This window comes from Micropterus dolomieu, linkage group LG09, assembly GCF_021292245.1.
Source record: "Micropterus dolomieu isolate WLL.071019.BEF.003 ecotype Adirondacks linkage group LG09, ASM2129224v1, whole genome shotgun sequence".
NCBI classification, from domain to species: domain Eukaryota; kingdom Metazoa; phylum Chordata; class Actinopteri; order Centrarchiformes; family Centrarchidae; genus Micropterus; species Micropterus dolomieu.
Window position 1 is genome coordinate 16,176,732 of NC_060158.1, and position 15,646 is coordinate 16,192,377.

A 15,646-nucleotide genomic window follows, 5' to 3' on the forward strand; every position below is an offset into this window, starting at 1 on the left:
TAGGTTTAGTATGCAAGAGGCTCACAGAGGAGACTAGGGAAGGATCAGAGGCAATTCCCTGGATAAAGACTGTATACACATCATGTTTGACCTCAGATGTTAGTGGTAAATGTATGAATGGGACGTTTTCCACCAGTGGATCCTCCCTGCATGTGAGTGTGTATGTGCATTGATTAGAGAGAAGGAAGTATAAAAACCTCCTCCTACACACGCAGTACATACACGATGGGGAGGTCCATTGTGTGTGTGAGCCTCTGTGTGTCTCTGCTATTTGTTGGGATACATTGTGGCTTATGTGCATGTGGAATTCACTGCAGCTGACTTCCCCTGTGGGAGAGACACAGACAGTGAAACAATACACTTCTCTTATGATTATAATTCACTCACACACACACACACACACACACACACACTAAAGCTCCTCTAACACAAGCCAGATGTCTCCTGGAACAGTGTCGGAGATGGAAAGTTATCCTCTTCATTTTCAGGAGTAAATATTTTTCACCGGTTGAAAGGTAACTGGAAACAGCCGGACTGGGGAGAAGGAGGGAAACGAAGAGAGAGAAAGGACATTCTGGTGTGATTTTCAGGTGCTGAGTTCATAAGAATACTAGGGGGGAAAAAGTAACACTTTATCACCTGCTCAATAGTCATGATAAAAGAATGAGCCTGAAAGTAAAACGAGACCACCATGATTGCTCATTTTACCTCCACAGGCTTCGCTCGTGAGACACTCCCCTTTCTTTCCAAGTTTTACAAGCATTTTGACACATCCAGTCCTGTACGAGTGAACTCAACCTTATGGTTGCTAGCCTTTATTGCACTCTGTAAATTATTTTTACATTCTGGATGTCAGTGCTGCAGGAGAGGTTTTAAAGGACCATTTTCATTTCTATTCGTTATGATAACATTACACTCGCCAAAGTAATTGCTGAGATCTTGAAACATAACAAATTACATAATGTTATTGAAATGACATCCAATGCAGCAAAAAAGCAAGGTATCAAGATCATCTGGCTAAAATGGTGGCTTGTTTTCAACCTCTCTGGGCAGCTCGAGTCATGCTAACTTTCCTCTTTGACCCGTGCGTAAGTTGACGTGGGATGAATGGGTTGGTGTACACATACTGTGAGCCAATGGGTTCCAGGTTTTTTCATAATAACAGTAGCAACAGGCAGCGTGGAGGAGAGAATTGATCAGCTAGCCTGTAAACTAAGCTTAGTTTTGTGCTCACCTACTCATTTTTCTAATCCAGTGAGTATGTGAAATGCGAACTAGTGTCAAGACCACCCAAACCGAGACCAAGTCATGACAAAGATTAATCTGAAAGATTCACATTCCCATAAAAAACCCTGCATACAAACACAAACAGCTGACACAAACTTAATCTTCTTTATTCAATACCCCCCTTTTTTTTTGTTTTACAATCCACTTATCACAATAAAGATTTTGTGTGAGCATTAGGTTTTCTGTTTGATTATTGTCTTCCATATTTGATCTGCAACTGTGTATTCAAACTCAAAATTAGCACTCTTTAAGTAACATACCATGTATAGAAGTGGAGGCGCATTACTCGGTCTCCATTCTCTGCTGTCACATATCTATGCTAGCTCTCTTACCCAAATGAGGGAGCAGTAAAACAGTGCATAGCTGTAATGTCGGGGGCTGTATTTAGCTGACATTAGCTACCATTGATGTAACTTAACTTACACATTAACAACAAAGCTTTATGTGGCCTGTCTCGTCATTGTTTATCACAAGCAAAAACATAATATGAGCAAGTTGTCACCACAGGCCCTGTACCCTCAATCCCTCACAATAAGTTAACTAAATTAGGTAGCTTGTGCACCTAGCTAGGTGTCAAATAGCTGGCAAGTAAGTGCCCTGAAACATACAGTATATGCATAGGTAAGCTTACTAGCTTTGCTAATGTCGCTAATACATAGCTTTCCTTTCTTTATGCTTTCTTTCTAAGTGGCAATAAAAGTTTAACGTGGTCCCAGCCGTCTCCATAAGCGTTGCACTGCAGAATTTACAGACTGCTGTGTGTTTTCTTCTGGATGTGACTTTACAGATGAATTCTTTATGGTATTTGTAGCCAAATTTGGAGTGGTAGTCATAATTCAATTTGATACACATCGCAGTGTAACTCTGATTTTGGATGAAAAATGTTTTTTTCTCTGAAAAGTCAGTCAATGTGTTCATGTTGTTGAGTCCAGTTTGAGGTTTCCTCACAAATGATAAAGTGGCTAATTTTACCCAGTCAATCATGCATACATACAAGTGTTTTGTTTGCTTTCCAGCATTTATTGGTTTGTTCATTCTGGGCTACTGTGGACTCTTTGGAAGAGAACCTGCTCCCTCTGTAGACTTGAAGGGCTCATTCTCAGGTAACAACCCCCCCCCAAAAAACTAATGAAAACAAACATATTATATATATTCCATTTCTGCCAGTATCCTCCTAAATCTTACACAGTGGTCCTTTAATTTCCCTCTGGTAACAGGTCTGTATGTCTGTAATAATCCCTTGTTGCACAGAAAAACTGAGGTGCGCATGATGACAGTAATATAAGCTGTGATGAATGTTTCCAATAGTTTGGGTAATAATTTTGCTGAATGTCTGACTGCTCATGTTTCTTGCCTTGTCAGATTTACAAAGTTACTGCATTCCCAGATCTCAGTATTTCATTTTGTGACTGCAGTGTTATTATTAATGATAGGAAGGATGGCCAAAATGTAATGTGTAGAAATGTAAATAGCTGTAATTATTCTTGAAATTCCAGAAAAGACAAACAAATACACTAACTCATGGTGATGTTTTAGTAATAGAGACAAACGTCTCTGGAAGAAAGAACTCTATGTCCCACACAGCGCAGGAAGAGAGATATTGTATACTGTATTTGGGATTAATCTGTCCAGATGTAACCCCATGCATCCTGTTCAGCCCAAACAAATTCTCTCTCACTGGGAGAACAGGATACTCTGCAAATCTCCATATACTTCATATTTCATTCTGACTCAGTGTCTCTCTCTTCCTCAATCCATCTGTCTCTCTCCGGTTATCATCTGTCTTCTCTCTTCCTCATGCATTTATTCCCTTTCCTCGTGTCTCTCCTCCTTCCGTTAGCTTGCTCTGTAAAGGGCATTTGGCAAAACGTTGTGCTCAGGGGATGTTTACATCACTAAATGATTGATGGGGTGTAATGAAACAATCTAACCTTGAGTAGACAGAACATGTTCCAAGCAGCCGTACAACCAACACACACATCTCCCCTCAGAGTGGGGAGGCATAGTATATTGTTACATTATTGAGCAGACAATATAGGCAAGAGTGAAGTAACGGGCTGAACTCATCCAAGGTAAATTAACTAACAAAATGTGTAAAGATATTACTTGCAAAATATCCAGAAATCTTTAACCTTTATGGTTTAACTGGCTGTAGAGTAGAGATAATCTGAATCTGGCTGCTGAACACGCACAGAGCTGGTCTTTTATTTAAAAATATATTGGGCTCAACGGTACAATATAATAATAATAATAAAGACATTTGATTAAGGCATGGATGATGATATAATACGATGTAACATTATAGCACAACAATCAAAATCCTTTCAAGGCCTCCAATAAAAATTACTTACTATAACATCAGAGGGCTTTTAGAAGAATGAAACCAATGATCGTGTCTTATAATATTTTGGGGAAATATTATATTGGTAAAAGTAAATGTTGTTATGGTTTCATCTGGGGATTCTGATGATTCATTCATCCATTTTCACTTTGAATAGATAATGACTCAGTATTTGATCTATTAACCTCCTAATGTGTGAACGTGGAAATAGAGCAGACACTTGCACTTTTTTTATCAGTATGAGGCAAATGTGTATTTTTAGAAGTGGAAATATGAGGCTATGGAAATGGAGAAGCAGATATCTTAAATAGATTACTTGCACCTCTTTTAAACAAAAATCCATCAGAGTTATTGCCGTGGAAAATGTTCAAAGGAAATACATCTCAAAGCTACAACATAGATGTTTGTACACCTTCAAACTACAGCAAAGATGATGAAACATCTAGTGTTGCATTTGTTTGTTTTTAGTGTGTAATGAAAATATCATTGACTGACGAGGTATGTGAATGCAAATATTTTAATTTCTGAAGAGATGAACTTAGACCACATACAGTCAAATGGACAGCTGTGTGTTGTTTCAATGGACTACTGGCCTGAGATACTTTGGCAGAGGTTAACATGGTGGAGTCGTTTTGGCTTAACAGGTCATCTGTCAACAGTGGTGGACGAAGTATTCAGAGCCTTTGCTTAGGTAAAAATACTCATACCACACTGTAAAAATACTCTGTTACAAGTAAAATTATTGCATTGAAAATGTTACTTATGTAAGTATAATCAGGAGTACTCAACGCAGAAAAATGCCCCCTATGACTGTTATACTAGTATATATTCTGTCATGAGAATATTATTACTCATGCATTCATGTTAAAGCAGGATTTTATGTAGTTGTTGAGGTGGAGCTCATTTTTAACTACTTTGTATCTGAATGGAACAAATTTTTCATTATTGATTTACTCTCCATTAATCAATTGCTTGTAAAAATTCTGAAAAAAACAATCAAAACAGTTGCAGATTCATTTTCTGTCAACCAACTAATCATTTCAGCTGTACTTGTATCAAGTTCAAGTCAAGCCAAGTTCAAATTTCCTCCCCAATATATTAAAAACATGCAGAGTTGTGTAATATTGTTCCTCCTTGTCCCACAGTGCTACATATATGACAGACTGTAATAACTGTAGTTTACTTTATAACAAAACATCATATTTTAACTAATAATAATAGGTTTTGTGTGTAAAAAGCTTAATTTGTTAAGTAACTAAAGCTGTTATAATGTAGTGAAGAAAAAAGTACAATATTTCCCTTTGGGATGTAGTGGAGTAGAAGCAGAAAGTGGCATGAAAATACTCATTTAATATACAGGTACATATGGGTACATTATATGCTGAAGTATCCATGAACAAAAGGTAAACACATCCTTCCACTTCTTCAGTAAACACAGTGTCACTGATCATCCAGCGTTCTACAACAAAACATGTGATAGAATATCAACACAAACAGAAGAGCTACAAAGACTCTATTTAGTACCACATATCCTTCTTCAGTCTACTACAAAAAATACACAGGAAAAGTTTTTTGTATAAGCAAACTATTATTAATATGGTGACAAATACAGTGTATACAAATACAGCAGGGTTTAGGAAGAGGCAGACAAGTACTAATGTAAGGGGAACCTTTCCAATGCACGCGCGGACCCTGTAGAAGTCCAGAGGCTCCTTCTGTCCTTACTCAGCTGAAACAATCTATTGTTTAATGTGGCTGGCCACAGCTTTTGCGGATCAGTGTCCATCTCTTCTATTGTATACAGGACAGAATTCCATGCCTAATATAGACTCGCGTTGTTCGATTTTTTTTGGTGTAATGACAAGATAAGATATCTGAAAGTGAAGGTGGAATGTGTAATTCAAGTAATGAGCATACTTTCAGGTTTATTGTTTCTCTCCGCAGACTGACCATTTATTGTCCAAGAGTCATAAGTCCTTGCGTGTCAGCTGGAGACAGACTGATGAGAAAAAAGACAAATAATAAAAAGGTCTAATCTGTCGGCTGCATAGCTGAAGCTTTTATTGTTGAAGGATAGGTATTTATAACTAAAACCTTGTTTTATTCATTGAAAAGTGCTCATTTAGCTATGCGGAAATGATGTGTCTGTTTTTGTGTTTTTCAGAAAAGTTTTGAGCTACAGATTTGTTTGAACTACATCTAAAAGTCAAAGGAATAATTTCACATGGCAGTGTAATGAAGCACCAGAAAAACCAAATGCTCCTTACAGTCAAATAATGAATTTAATTTGCAGTGATTTGATGTTTGGAAGTAAATGACATTCACTTTGAAGTAACCATCCACACACAGTTGCTTTGTGATGTGCTATGATGATTCAGACATGCCAGTTTTCACAGACACAGCAACATGAATATGAATGAAAGGAAAACAGCCTGTTTCGACCTGAAACATGCTTATTAAGGAGGAAAAATTCCACCGCTCCCTCACACAGTGTGTGGTCTGGGGCATTAATCAAACAAAAAAGGAACATTTTTACATTTCAAATTTACTGCATTTCAAAAGCTCCACTGTCTGTGGGTTATGCCTTGTATAGTGCCAGCAGACAAAGGATTGCACAGCGCGAGATGACTCAAGTGACAAACGGGTGGTTAGGAATTTGCTCAGCTTGGAAACCCATCATTACTGGGAATATGAGAGTATCAGAAAAATGCTACAGTCGATTAAAATGTGACCTTGGGTTTCAGTGTTGGAAGCGGTTGCATATGAGACACATCATATGCTGAATAATTGACAATGTGCCGTGTGACACTCAGCTGAGTGCGACTTGCAAAACAATTAGCATACCATGAAAGTAAAGGGAGTTTATGAAGGTTAAAGAAAAGGGCACAATGTAAACAATCATAAACACATAGAGATATGCACGCAAACATCCCAAACCACCCACATCTTAATTGCACCGTTACACAACATATGATTAAAATTAGTATCTCTTTACGCAAAATGACTCAGAGGGCCAGTGAAGTGTAGAAATGAAAATGAATTCATTTCTCAGTTTACAAGTATTACAACTGTGTAGGTAAAAGATGTAAACCAACAAAAAGTTGTGTTTTTCCTCATAGCAAACATTAGGTTGTATGTCGTGCAAAGCAGACAGAATAAACAGCAAGGAAACTTAGTGTTGGTTTCGGAGCCAGATTGTATAATTACATTGCAAAACCACCATTACTCATTTCTGCACTTATTCTCTCCTGAAGCCATCCTTATTTGTCGCCACAGGATGGTAATTACGGCCATGTGATGAGTAGCATTAGACTGGGCAGAGGAGAACCACTGAACAGATGACCGACTTACATCCTGATTATAGGAGAAGCAGACATCCGTATGCCACCACATGGGGAAGTGCACTGACTAACAGGCTGACATATGTATGCTTAGTGACTGTAAGCAGTCTTGGTACCAGGCACTGGTTGGTGTTTGTGTGGTCAGTAAACACAGGATTCCCATTGGCAAAGGTAATAACATTTACAGCCGCCCTGGCTGAAAATGTCACCGCTTGACACAGATCTGAAGTCAGCTTGCCCTCACTAAGTTTTCACAGCAGGAGTGGAAATCGAAAGAGTCATCTGAAATTAGAGTCTGGTTGGTGTTCCCCAACACTCCGAGACTAACACCTCCTCCCGTTAGTCTTCTGGTAAAATCCCTGTGACTGAGGCTCTGTCAGTAAACACAGATTTACCAGGAAGACTGAGAGGATATTACCCCTTCATGAGTGCACATAAATACACATACACTCGTGCATAGTTTGTTGTTGACTTCTGTGCTGACAGGGATAACTTGTTGCTGAAACATCTGTTTCATCACCCTCCATATTTGTCTTTCAACACAGGTGTTCCGCTTTCCTGTTTGCTGTGGTTGTGTCAGGTTTCACAGCAGGTTAAAATAAATCTAATTCAGGGTCATATCATGCAGGCTTATTGCTTTAAAAAAATGTTTTGTAGACGTAGCTCTTTTCTGCTGCTGAGCAAAAAGCTAAATATAACAGCCATTGGCTTTTGGAGTTTTGTTGTTCTAGTTTAGTTAAACATTAAGGTCCAGATTCACACAAACACAATTTGCCGATGAGACAATTTTTCTTCTGCACCTGTCCTCCTGCAAAGTTGATATTTTACCCCCTTTAATAAGTCCTATCTGTCATTTGACCTGCTGTATAATAATAATAATAATAATGATAATAATAATAATAATGATACAACTATAAATGAGGCATAAGAGGTAAAATTTGAAACATGTCCTTTCCTGATGCCAGTAGGTGGCGCTATCACTATGACTGGATGTTGACATGTAAGTCTCTAAGGGGTTGACATGTGAATTTTGAAACAGATCTGACCACATCTAGTCCATTTACATGCTACTTCCTTTTTCATGGCGAAACATCAAAATTCAACGCCATGCCATGGACATAACGTTTGAGCAATAAAAAAGCTTCGCATTTTAACATCGCAAAGCTCTTCAGATGACGCTACCCACATTTGAAGTCGATCGGGTTAAAGCTCTAGGAGGAGTTTGTTAAAGTACAGAGTGTGTAAACGGGGAAAAGTCTTGTAAATAATTCAAAATGGACGATTTCAAGTTGGGTTTAGGGTTTGGCTGCAAGAGGCTTATTTTTGAGTCTAGAAAAGATACATCGATTTCTCAAGTTTCGTAAAGCTTGGTAAAATGAACGGTGGGAGCTGCTTTTTTAAAGCATTTTTTTTTTTGAGCATCCCTAGCCCTAGCCTAGCCCTTCGCAATTTAACTTCGCAAGATTGTGCTGCCCACATTTGAAATTGATCGGGTTAAAGCTCTAGGAGGAGTTCGTTAAAGTACGGAGAGTGTAAACAGGGTAAAATTTTGTAAATAATTCAAAATAACTCCCTGTTGGCTTTAGGGTATGGCTCCAAGAGACTTATTTTTAAGTTTAGAGATGATACATTGGTCTCTCACATTTTGTACTTCTAGTTATAACGTACGGCAGGGGCTGGTTTGTTGTTAATTTTGTAGGGGGCGCTATTCCACAGCCACAACCCCAAACCATATCAGACAACAAAATACACATAAAGGGTATAAAAAGGGAAACAAGAACTGAGGTGATAGGGAACCAGCGACTGGTATTTGTTAACAGCCTCACTGCTGCATTTTGCACTTATTAAAGATGAGCTAGAAAGGACTGAGTAATGCAAATAAAGAGGGAGTAAACTAGAAAAGATATAGCAATCTAGATCTACAATTTGATTTTAGAGATTTTTCTCAACTGAAAGACAAAAGACAGAATGAGTTTAGTGGTACAAAGTTCAAATTTTAGTCAGAAAGAATAAGAAGATTCCTGGCGGCAGTCTTGATGTTCCTAGTGAGGGGGCCAATATAGTGACTGACCTTAGTGAAACAGTCTGGGCCGATAACAAGGGCCTCAGTTTTGTCAGAATTGAGATGAAGGGAATTTTGAGACATCCAATTTGTAACAGAATAAGTCCAAGGATCTACCCTTATGAGACACCACATAATAGAGGAGCGGAGGAAGACATATAATTGTTAATGTGAACTCTGAAGTTTCTGTCAGAAAAGTACAAGGAGAAACATTTCTGTGCAGTACCAGAGACACCAACCTACTTCTGCAGTCTATCAATTAAAATGGCATGATCAGTGGTGTTAAAGGCAGCAGATAAGTCAAGTGGCATTTTCCGGTGTATTGGCGTTGTATTTGACCCTCATTTGAAATTTGAACACCACGTCAACAGATTGGTTAAACCCTTTTCATTGGCCTTAGTCAAATGGGCCTGGCACGTCCTTAGCTTTTACAAAATTCAGCAGCTAGGCTAATAACTAGGCCGTAGATCTCAAATCACTCCTATTTTGGCCTCGCTGCAGATTTTTTTAATCACCTATTACACGGTTTAGCTTCTGCCTACATTTCCGAGCTACTAAGCCCACCGGCCACTTAGGTCATCCAATCAAAATCTGCTATACCGCGTGCCAAATGTAAAACCAAAGAAAATGCTCTTTTGCTGTCCTCACACACAGACTTTGAAACAATCTTCCCCCTTCCATTATATCAGCTGAGTCTGTTGACTGTTTCAAACGAAATTTAAAATCTGGGTGGTGTCTGTTTGCTGTATTACGTTTGTATGTATTTTTAAATGTTTTTTTCCCTTGTATGCGTGTTTGATGTTGATATAAAGCACTTTGTAAGTGCTATATTTTACTTACTTACACAGTGTACATTTTTGTCAGACACTTTGTTCCATAGTTTACATTTTTACCTTTCAGACGTGTGAGCAAACGAAAGCTTGAGGCTTTCACCTGGAAACCCATGGCTTTCAGACGTTATGGTTATGCAGGAATGCAAGCAGACTTACAGGCTCTTACAAGTTGAGCCAACACCTATTTAGCAAGGCATTTGTGCAAAACAGATGACCTTTTCAAATATCCCAAGAACCACTGGTAGTCTGTCATTATAGACTATAACTGAAACACTATTAAAAAGGTTCTGAATAGGATTCATATACATGCCTTAGTGTATTTCAGTGAGGTATTTTTAAGAGTGCCACAACTGTTTGTGACATTTATCAGCTGGTTGCTCAACATCAAATGTAACAGAAAATTGCGCAAGCCCTGCAGATTAAACGCGAATGACATTGGTAGAAAATGTAAAGACAAAACAAGCGAAAAACCCTTTGCTAAAGCACAACCCCCCTTTCCTCTTTCTTAGAATGTTGCTATTTGCTTTGGGCAAATGGGCTGCAGTTGCACAATTGTGCAGCCACCAGTGCTTCAAAACTTCACACACACATTTGGGACGCATACACACACACACACACAAACTGCAGTAAACACTGTTTGGAGAAGCTAGCCAGGGCAATTTAATGCATTACAGGATTGTTTTTCCATTCAGTTCAATTTAACAGACCCTCAAATTAGAAACACCTTGTTTTACTGCAGTGAGCCATCTCACACTTGTATTCCCATGCTTTTATTGAACTGTAACACAAGGACCTCAGTTTCATAAGAAGTCTGCTGCTTACTGACCCCCAAAGCTTGTGAAAATGTATTGTGGCTATATGTATCTTAACTTTGTTTGTATCTTACATCACAAGAATCTCCTCTATTGGATTCGCTGCTATTAACTCTTGCTAATCAACCTGAAATATGCATTTGTGAAAATCTGGTCTAGATTAGCTGCACTGGGTGGACCCCCTCATATCCAGTAGCTTAATAATGGGTGGTCTTCTGTTCCATATTTAATGCCCAGTTTTCAGATCCATGGAGCTGATTTTAGTTATTGCTTCAGGTGATATACCCCTCCTGGTCCACCTCGGATTACTAAGAATGAAAAAAGTGAAATTGCTTTCACAGCAGCTCTGGGAAAGTCCGGACTCAAGTCATGGGGCCTTCAATGTCTAGGTAGTCTAGATTCCATATAATTACTTTAATAATAGTTATGATATAAATTTAGCTGTAGGGTTATTGAATCATTCTACAAGCAGGTTCAAAGAACAACCCTAGAAATAGCAGAAATTCATTTAACTGGAAATTCCTTGCAGATAATTCTCAGATTAGGTTCATAGTACTTTGTGTTCAGAAAAGGTGCTCTCTCACTTTAACTTAAATAATGTAAAAAACATACATCTCAACATTTAATTTAACTCATATATTTTTTTATAGTCCAACAAAAACTGCAGCAAAATACAATCTGTGTATCTTTTAGAAGTTGCCATATCAGTGTGTTCTCTAGAGATTACAAACTCATCCTCATATCCATCCCTCCACCATTTATGTAAAGCCCTGCCCTTGGAAAGTGGACCCCAGGGCTTGGCCATATGTGAGTGTTGGCTCAGTCCCTCATGTGAAGGTCAGCCCTGAGAGGAAATGTGAGCCCCAGATTGTCACCCCTGGGGTTGGGAAGCAGTACTAATTGACTTTAAACCAGGCTGCATGACATGCATCAGGACACAGTGACTGGGCTACTGAGGGACAAAGGACAAATTTACAGAGGGATGTGGTCACATAGTAGAACTTCCTCAGTATGAAACAGTATAAACTGGATTTCAGAGGAATCAGAGTCACGATTAAACACTGACTATAAGAGCATACAAATATAACGGTTACCACCAGGAATTCCCCTCAATATGCAACTGTTCTACATTTTGTGAAATATGCTTGTTCACATTTCTTGCAGCGAGTTAGAGAACAATTCAACTGATATCTGTTAAAGACCACACAGCCAGGAATGGTTAGCTTAGCAAATAGACAGGGAAACAGCTAGCCTGGCTCTATTCAAAGGTTAAAAAAATCTGCATTGCTAAAGCAAGCTAATTAACACATTATGTCTCACTTGCTTTATCCATACAAAAAAGTGTTTATGCTGAACTAATCAACTGCTGGCTGTAGCTCATATTTAGCATACAGCTATTACAGATATTGTTTTTAGCTTTATTCATCTGGGTTTTATGCACACATGGAAAGTTTGGTCAAAAAAATAGTATGTGTTCTTCATAAAGCATTATTTCTGTCTGCAAAACAGAATGAAAAATATGATGCTTGGTTTTGCTCTACAAGTTTTGTTTATAATTCATGTACTGTCACTTGCCTGCACACAATCAACAGTAATGAGCTAACACTTATCAGTTCACTTAATCTCAGAATCAAAACCCGTTTCAAACAATAAACCTCAGCTTTGTTAAATGCTCAAATGATCCTTATTGCCCTGCCTTCCCTCTGCTTCCTGTGCTCCTTTCATCCCTGTTAGGCCATGTAAGGACGAATCATTGCGGGGAGGAGATATCATAAATGGTGGTTTACGTGGTGTTTGAAGAGACGTCCGGTTAGGGCTGCCCGCTGATGGAGACGAGCCAGGGGGAAACATTGTGCAATCAACGGGCTCTGTTAATTACAATAGATCAAACACAAGCTCCATGGCAACCCCTGCCACATTTTCCAAAACAAAGGCCAGCGAGGCATTCAGCATGCACAGCGGCTGTGACATGGTGTTACACATGGCTGACACAGGGACGATTAGCAGCGGCACAGTGTTTATTTCCATGGATGGGTGCACAGTGGTTGCATGTTGGACTGTTGGTCCACCACTTTGGTCTAGCTTAAATATGTAAAAAACTATAGAATAGATTGTCATGACATTCTGTACAGACATTCGTAGTGCCCAGAGGATCTCATCCAAATGCCATCAAATTAACGACATTCCCATCAACTTCAGCTGTACTTCATGTAGGTCCTAGGTCTAATTAGGAAATGTTATGATGCTAACCTGCTAAATGTTAGCATTTAGTCCCAACACCTCTCTGCCCATAGACTGTATAAAAGAAGTCGATGTAGTCACTTTGACCTCATCCATTAAGATGTGTGCTACCGTTTTGAAGCTTTGAGTTTGGCATTTTGGTTGTCACCATCTTGTTTTGTTGGAACCAGACTTCACCAGACATGACCATATTTGGACGAGAGGGTGGCGCTAGCTAGCTCGGTTAGCAAGGTGCATCCATAATTCATGTTAACTGTGAAATTAACTGGGATTCTAATTTTGGCTTAACACTAAATGTACTTAAAAAATGAACAGCAACTCCTAATAGGCTTTTTCAGTGCCGCTGGTCAAATGTACACAATGCAGTGGATATGAGTCGCCTCTATCCTGATTGACAGGTTGCCATGGTAGCGACGTGCTCTAAAGCACAACCTGCTGTCATTTTGTCCACAGACTCCAATGCAATGACTTCTTTTTGCAACCAGTGGCCATTAGAAATAATGCAGGTTTAAGGCACTTATGCATTTACTTAACTTTTCAGACCCAGAGATTCCCGCTTGGCTGTGCCTAAATACAGTCTGACTGTAGACTGTTTTATGGTGATTCCATATTCTTTTTTATGCCATATGAGCTCAACATCTCACACGGAAATAGTAGCATTTGGAATGACATTTTCGGTCCATTGTGGTCCCATTGAATAATGTTTTTAAAGCTCTTAATCTAAGCACTAAAATACTGTGTTGTTTATATTCATAGTTGAACACGGTAGAGTTTGTGTACTTTCAAATGTATTCACACTCCAAATGGTTTGGGTTGGCTACTGCTGGTGCACTGCCTTTTCAAAAACATTTTGAAACACACTTATAAAGTAATTAATCTCAAACTTCTTCTTTCACTCAACATTCGTGTTATCTGAGAGAGTCGTGACAGAGACGGATACCCATGCTGTCCGTCTATCAGCTAACAGCAGGCACCGTCAACAGGCCACCAGCGATGGGGTCTGTCTGCTTCAGACACCAGATCTGTTCTAGTAAACTCACCAAAGTTGGCTCTCACATCCAAACCACGAGCCAAACCCGAGAACAAAAGTGCAAATAAAAACTCTGAAAATATATATCCTCGTAACTCAGTGTCCCTGTCTCTGGATTGCTTTCTCTCTCTGACCCTTCGGTGCCCTTGTTTATTTATTCCTTCTTCGCATTCTGTTTTCTCAGCCCGTTCCCCCCTTCCTCCTGCCTCCACTAGCTCTCGTCTCAAATTAGTGTCAAATTCCCCAGTGTGCTTGTTATGTTTGTTTCTAATGCAGTACCTACCAAAATTACAAGTGTCCTATTCTTGGGTGCCCTCCATCAATTCTCATTCATGTGTAAGAGGGTAGCTCTCGGACATTAAAATAACTCCATCTGTGTGTGTGTGTGTGTGTGTGTGTGTCAGGGCAGGTCAGTCATGAGAGCAGAGAGCCTGCATTCCTCTGTGCAGTACTAAATCCTCATGGGATAGACCTCATTAGTGGACTAGCTGTTCCCAGGCTGTCTCATGGTCACTGCCACAGTGTATGTGTGTAGGTGAAAGCATTTGTTTGCACGTTCACACATTTTTTTTGTGTCCATGTCCTCTTGTGGTTGTTTATGAGAATCTCTGTGTGTCTACTTCTTCTTCTGTTTGTCGTTTTGTGACGCTCCTATTAAATCCTGTGTTTTGTGTGTAGTAGTTTCAAAAGACAGGTTAGACTGCTGTAGCTGGCTTCCTGCCTGTGTTTTGATATGTTGTGTGATACTCAGTGAAGGAGCACGGGGAGGTCACTAGAGTCTACAAAGGGATGAGATGTACCCAAGGGACTAGCTTGCCTCATGGACTCTTTTCAACCTTGGAGAAATCGTAAATGTGCACACACACGCACGCCCACACACACACACACACACACACACACTCAGACTCTTTTTTACCATTCTGTCATGTGCTAAAGCTTTGGCGGTTGACCCGAGCTGGGCCTGAAAGCTTCTCATGTCACGTTCTGTCTTTGGTTTCACTTTATTTTTCAGGCTGTGGACAGCGAGAGGAGAGGAGGGTGTGTACTGCGAGGGAAACGCTCTGTTCTGATTTTTCAAAATGTGGAAGAAGAATGCTCTTACTTGTGCAAGACAGATATCTTTCCCCCCACTCCTTATGACCCTGTGTGCACATTCAGCCGCTTCACACTTTCTTGTGAATTATAACTTACCTGAGAAATGAAGACTGTAGCTAGCTTTGCCTTCTGTTTATAGAGAAAAGACAATATTACCTATTTTACAATATTTGCCTATAAGAATGAGGACTCTTAGAACCTGTATATGCTTCAGTTTGAAAAATATATGTTTACAGTGCTACTGTTTACATTGTAACTCTGCCTTGTGTCAGTCTTGGCTCTACAGTGAATGAAAGATGAACAAACAAAGAAGAGTCACCATGTGTTCAGCCTCTCTGTTTGTCTTTCTGCTTCACATCTTCTGCTCCTGACTCACATGTGGATCTATTACTGAGTGGGCAACAAGCACCAGGTGGCTGCAATCTAAACTACTTTAAATAAATGCACATTTCGAGACAAATGCAAAGGAGAGAGCGGGTGACAAAGTAGAGCTCAAGTTAGTCTTTACAGCAATACTGAATGGCTAGAGTAAATCCTATTTTTTGCTGCTTTTTCTTTATCAGCATTAGAATAGCTCACACAACATTTAGGTCAATAATTAAAT

The 15,646-nt window shown here is 39.4% G+C and overlaps 1 long non-coding RNA gene across 2 annotated transcripts in view; it reads left to right on the top strand.

The window, feature by feature from the left end:
* Nucleotides 1-15,298, top strand: part of LOC123976970 — a 37,189-nt gene extending 21,891 nt beyond the window's left edge. The window contains exons 3-5 of one of the 2 annotated variants that reach the window (XR_006826481.1): nt 2,304-2,390; nt 14,699-14,795; nt 14,960-15,298. This is a non-coding gene — a long non-coding RNA (uncharacterized LOC123976970). The remainder of the gene's footprint in view (nt 1-2,303; nt 2,391-14,698; nt 14,796-14,959) is intronic. The other variant, XR_006826483.1, reaches the window with a different exon arrangement.
* Nucleotides 15,299-15,646: the final 348 nt, after the last annotated feature.